General features: G+C 63.9%; 1 long non-coding RNA gene across 1 annotated transcript; it reads left to right on the top strand.

Moving 5' to 3' along the window:
* The first annotated feature begins 2,830 nt into the window (after positions 1-2,830).
* LOC118351401 (uncharacterized) lies at positions 2,831-4,156 on the top strand. The gene is made up of 4 exons (XR_004806836.2): positions 2,831-2,919; positions 3,190-3,300; positions 3,592-3,676; positions 3,937-4,156. It is a non-coding gene; the product is annotated as an uncharacterized LOC118351401 (long non-coding RNA).
* Positions 4,157-5,720: the final 1,564 nt, after the last annotated feature.

Here is a 5,720-nt window from a genome sequence, read left to right as displayed (position 1 = left end):
AGAAGCTGCCACAGCTCAGCCAGGGAACCAAGGCCAGTCCCTGGACCCACAGCCTTGTGGTCTTACCATGGCTCAGAATGATGTGGCACTTGGGGACAGGAATCCTGCTTGCGGGAGGGGTGGCTCTCGTCCCGCCCCCTCCACTGAGACCCTGGGTTCTGCCCACTGGACTCTTTGGCCCCAGTCCTTGCTTCCTTGAGGATGCATGCAAGTTCACATGTGCACAGATGTGCGCGTACACACACATGCACAGGCACGCACACTTGTGTGCACACACGCACATCCACATGCAAATGCACAGATGCACAGATGCTGGCTCTTCTTTCCAGACGTGTAGCCCTTGCAAGCACGGTCAGGAAGGAATAAATCTTCAAGGCTTGCAACCTCCCTGAACCCCTTCTCACCACTGCTCTGCATACCCTTGAGGGCTTCTCAGACTGGGGCGGGGGGTGGGGAGATGGGGAGCCTCAGCCAGAGTGCAGAAAGGAGGCAGCAATCCTCCCAAGACACAGGCAGACCCAGCTGGGGAGATAGGACAGAACCGGAATCTGGTCCCCAACCCCAAGAAAAGGGTTGCCGGAACTCCCCCCGGGGGGCTGGGGCCAGCAGCCAGCTCCCAGCGCCTTGGGAGGCCTTGGAGAGGTGGTCCCTCTGCCTGCCGGCCCACCCTGGGAAGGACATTCTTGGAGTCCAGGGGCCAGGACCCCTGGGCAGGCCTGCCCTGCGGTTGCATGGAGCGGAGGCTGGGACACCTCCTCCTGCCTGGAGCTGGCTGTCTGGACACAGACCAAAGATGCTGGTATCTGACAGGGAGGGTGGAAAATGAGACAGAGATGGGGCACATGGGGAGGGCAGGACTCCACAAACACCCCCCACCGCGGCAGGGGAACAGTATTGGCAGAGGCAGCCTAAGCAGGTAGCAGGACTGGGGGTGGGGGGCTGACCTGGGGCCCATCTCAGGGCCCAGTGTGGGGGGCCCAGAGCCAGAGTGGCCAGAGGCAGAAGGGCAGCAGCGGCCTGGGTGTGAAGTGATGACAGCCAGCATGGGTGTCAGCCGCTCCCTCCAAGCACCCCATGCTCCCTGCAGCCCAAGGCTCCTCCGGCCAGAAGGCAGGGTGCCAGTGTCATTCGTAAGGCAGAGCTGGGTGCTGAGTGGGAAAACCAGAGCCCCAGACCCAGCCAGCAGGGGCCACGTAAGGCCAGGGTGGGTCTGAGCCACCTTGGAGGTCCGACCCCTAACACCCACCCTGTGGTGCTGCCCCTCGAAGTTCAGTGCAGCAGAGCATGCTGGGAGTGTCAGCCCCTGGGGTGATTTCCTTGTCTGCTCAGACTCATTCACTCCAGCTGCTTCTTCTCCATCGCTGAGGGGTGCGGAGCCACGGGAGGGGGACCCTTGGAGCAGGCCCAGCCAGCCCTCTGGGAGACAGAGGCAGAGGACACTCCAAAGGGGCTCTGGGCGTGGGGAGGGTCGCAGAGGTGGGCGAGGGCCAGAGGCCCCACCACGAACCCTCTCCACTTTCGAGTTCAGCAGGGCAGGGGTGCAGGTGGCCAGTGGCTCTCGGTGGTGGCTTGAAAACCAGTCGTGGGGCACCATTTACACTAGGGCGATCGGCAGTCTAGGAACCCTGGCCCCACACCCCGCGGGGAGCTGGGTGCTCACACTGCCCCCCAGCCCCATGAGAGCCACACCCACACCAGAAACTTCCTGCTTCTGCCCAATGGCTCCGGACCACGGCAGTCCTTGTGAGCCTGATGTTCCCGAAAACCAGAAACTGGCAACTCTTCCCCAGAACTTTACTAAGGGGAAAATACTCACTCCTCGTCAGACGAGGACAGGAGACCTGACCCTCGGGAGGCCACCTGCCCCCTCCGCTGACACGGGCTGGGCCCGGAACACTCCATAAAAGTGGCTCAGGGCTGCAGCAGCCCCCAGGGCATCCCTTGGACCTGCCACTCTCCGGCAGGCGCCTGCTGGCCCGCTGCGTGGATTAGGTAACAGCGCATTCCATCGGCCCTTCTCTCAACAGAAGAATCTTAATAGGAAATTCACCTTAAAAGGTGATCGGTGTCTTCCCAGGGCCACTTTCGGCGAGATGGAGCAGGTCAGAGCAGGGAAAACAAGGCTTAATCCCCAGAGCTTTCCTGTGGGGCTTTGCGGAGGAGACTGTACGGCTCAGGACCCAGCCCCCCACCACCCGCCTCCCCTCCCACGCCTTCCCCCACCCCTGTCCCAGCATGTCCACCGTCGGGGTGGGGGGGCTCGGGGCCACAGCCCCAAATGCACAAGGGCGGCCACATAGAGGACTGGGACACAGGCTGGACCAAAGGGCTTCCCTTTGGCACCTGCAGGCCTGACATCCTTCCCCATGGCCAGATGCCCCACAGTCGGACAAGGAAGCTGGGGCTCCAAGTGAAGAGCCACGTGCCACATGGAGGGGAGACATTGGGAGAGCCACAGTTCGGTGGGCCCTCTGTTCGGGGAGCAGGCCCAGGAGCCGCATTTGGGGGCCAGAGGGCAGCTGTGTTCTCTGTTCTCCCCCTCCCCCCCTGGGGCGCTGGCCGGGGGCGCATGGAGTGCGGTGCCCCCCCAGTCCTGGAGTGTCTTGCCGGCAGACAATGGGCAGTACCCTCTCCTTGGGTACCCGGGACAGCCAGCCCCCTCCCCTGGTCACTCCCACCAGAGTGTGGAGGGGCACGCTGCAAATGTCATTATTACCAGGAGCCATTTATAGGGTGCACTTTGTACGCATACAGGGTTTACAATCCCTTTTATTAGTCATAAAAAGGGAAGGGGAGGAGGCCGCAGCCCTGTGGGAACTGTAGCCGCAGTCACCTCCTCCACTGGCGCGAGTCCCCGGCCTCTGGGTCCCAAAGGATGGGGCATGGGTAGCCAGCTGCAGAGACGTACCCACATGGAGGGTGATGAGGGACCAAGGAGAGCCCGATGTGCTTTAGCTTTTGGGGGCAGAGGCTGAGACCCAGAGTCAGGGCTTTGTGAGGAGTCCTCCCTTCTGATCCTCCTTCCCAGAGCATGGAGCCCCCAGACCACTGTCTCACCTCCCTGCACCTGTGCCTGCCGTGGATGGCACCCTTGATCCCTAGGGGTACCCTGAAAAGAGAGGCAGAATGGGTATTGACTGCAGGCAGTTTCCAACCCGGCCCCTCACTCTTGGTCTTCCTTCTCCTAAGGCCTCACCCCAAATCAAAGCAGGGAAAGGAGCCTGCCTCCTAAGCCACTCCCCATAATCCTGTTGGAAGCCACCAGCCTCTGCGGACACTGACTTGGGAACCAGAGCTGGGGTCAGTTCCTGGGGTTTTAAGGCTCCAGGAGCCCTTGGGAGGCAGGTCGGGGCTGGTGGAGGCAGGACAAAGTGCCTGGCACTCCCTCCACCCCAACCTGACCTGTGGGAAGCCCCCGGCAGGGGGACTGGGATCTGGGTGGCAGCAGGATGCAGGTGGGGGAGGGGGACTCAGTCTCAGGGGCTGGCTGAGGCCTGGGCGTCCCTGAGGTGGCTGGGGGTCCCTGGCGGAGACCCTCGGGGGTGCGTGATCCAGGCGGGCCTGAGGGGCACCTCTATCCTTCCACTGAAGGAGGAAAGAGCAAGCTGACCAGGCTCCGGGGAGCTCCAGGCGGATGCAGAAGAGGAGATGCTCACACTCCGGAACAGTGAAGGAGGTCCGTGCAGAGGAGCCTGGAGGGGTTCGGGATTCGGGGTCTGGGCCAAGTCCCCCCCTCCAGAGGTGGTGAACTCTGGCGTCTCCAGGGCCCCGGGCTGCCCTCGGGGTCTTCACAGGCCCTCACACTGGAGGTGCCAGCACATCCCTCCCGGGCCCTGCTGGCCTCCCGCGTGGCCCCGGCCACCTCCCCTGCACGTGCCTGCTGCCCCTCAAGGCTTGGTGGCCCGCTGCGGCCTCAGCTCAGGCCTCCTCCTGCAGACTGGGACCCTTTCTCAGCCGCTGCCATCCGACGGACGCTGCTTCCCCCCTCAGATTGGGGCCTCTCTGGGGCAGGGGGCTGCCTCCCCTTGGCGGGGGGACCTCTGGCCAGGCAGGAGGGGCCGCGACTTCCGCGTCTGCCCAGAGGCGCCCGGCGGGCGGCCCCCCCAGACCAGAGGTTCCCGGAGCCAAGGCGCTGCCTCCCCCACCACCGTGGAAAGTTGGCCTAATCAATGAGGCCGCACGCTAAATAAATCACTCGAGGGGCTTAGAGCAGTGTTTTTGCAGCGGCTGTAATAATAATATTAATAACAATGCCCCTCAGAAACCTGGCAGAGGCTGCACTTGCGGGCGGGGTGGGGGCGGGGGCCACGCTGGCGCCCCTGCCCCCCGGCCTCTGCCCACCCACTAGGCCCCGAGGCCACCCAGGGCCTCCTGGGGGGCTTTGACCCAGCCCCCACCCGGGTGGCACACATGTTGGGGAGGCGGGGGCAGCTGGAAGACCCCCAGAGATACCCTGGCCAGAGGGGGCCAGAGGGGCCAGAGGGGGCCAGAGACAATGGGTGGAGGGGGAATGAGGGAAGGGCATGGGGCAGGGGTGCCTGGGGGAAGAGTGGGAACGGGAGCCGGAGACCATCCAGGCTGGTCCAGGCTTAGCCCCTCACTTCTGAGGACCTGTGTCCCCGCCGCCCAGCCCTGACTGGTTCCCCCCACACACCCCGAGCCAGGGCCCAGGGAGAGGTCCCATTCTTGATCATCCACGTGTTCTGGTCATCTGCGTGTTCTGTTCGTCCACGACCGTCCCCATGATCCCAGGCTGAGTGTGGTGAGTGGGCACCGAAGCTCTCCCCTGGGTTGGGATCAGATGGGCAGATGGGAGGCCAAGACCTCGACCCAGGTGGGTGCAGTGTGGCAGTGGGAGCCTGCCAGTGGGCTGGCATATCCTGGGGCTCCGGAGCAGTGGAGGGAGGGGGTACTGAGCATGACCCTCTCTCTGAGAAGTGTCTGGACAGAGCGGCCAGGTGCCCCCATGGGCGCTCGGATGGCCCCAGGCCTGCGCCAGGGCTGGGGTGAGGAGCCCCGTGGTGGGTGTCCCGGCTCTAGTCCCTCGTTCCCTGGCACCCTGTCTCCTGGAAGCCGCCCCTCCCCCGTGGGGGTCTCCTCACTTGACTTCATTTCATCCTCACTTTCTGAAACAGGAACCCTGCCCACCCTCCCAACCTTGGGCTCAGCCCCCACGACCTGGAACCAAGACAAGGGGTCCTGCCCAGGTTCAGATCTTGAGGTCACACATTTAAGCCATGTTCTGGGGTCCCAGGGAAGGGGGTGGAGGGTCTCCATCTTGCACTCTCTGCCACTGGGCCCATCCCTTGGTTCTGGGGGCCAAGAGGGCCGGCTGGTTGTGGGCAGGAAGAGCAAGGCCTGCTTGCTAAGTGGGGTGCAGAGAAAATTGTGCCCGGGACCTGGACAGACCTGGGTGGTCCAGTGGTGGCAGCAGGAGGGGCGGCCCCTGAGGCTTGGGGAGACTCTTGCCGCATTGCTGCTGGGAAGGTCCTCAGAAAGGCTGCCCCATCTTCCCAGGCTTCTGGGAGGGAGGAAGGACCCCTGTGTGGGGCTTTGGAGCAGACTGGGGGTCCCAGTGTGTCCCATGCCTGGCCCAGGGGGGCACAGAGGATGTCCTATGGGGGTGTCCAGGGACAGGTAGGAGCCGGCCCGCTGCCCAAGCCCTGCCCAGTGGCCAGCTCTGCTCCCCGGAGCTACAGACGAGAAGGCCAGGGGGCCAC

Source organism: Canis lupus, chromosome 18 (genome assembly GCF_003254725.2).
Source record: "Canis lupus dingo isolate Sandy chromosome 18, ASM325472v2, whole genome shotgun sequence".
NCBI classification, from domain to species: Eukaryota; Metazoa; Chordata; class Mammalia; order Carnivora; family Canidae; genus Canis; species Canis lupus.
Note: the sequence above shows the minus strand (reverse complement) of the source record. Positions and strands in the feature narration are given on the sequence as shown.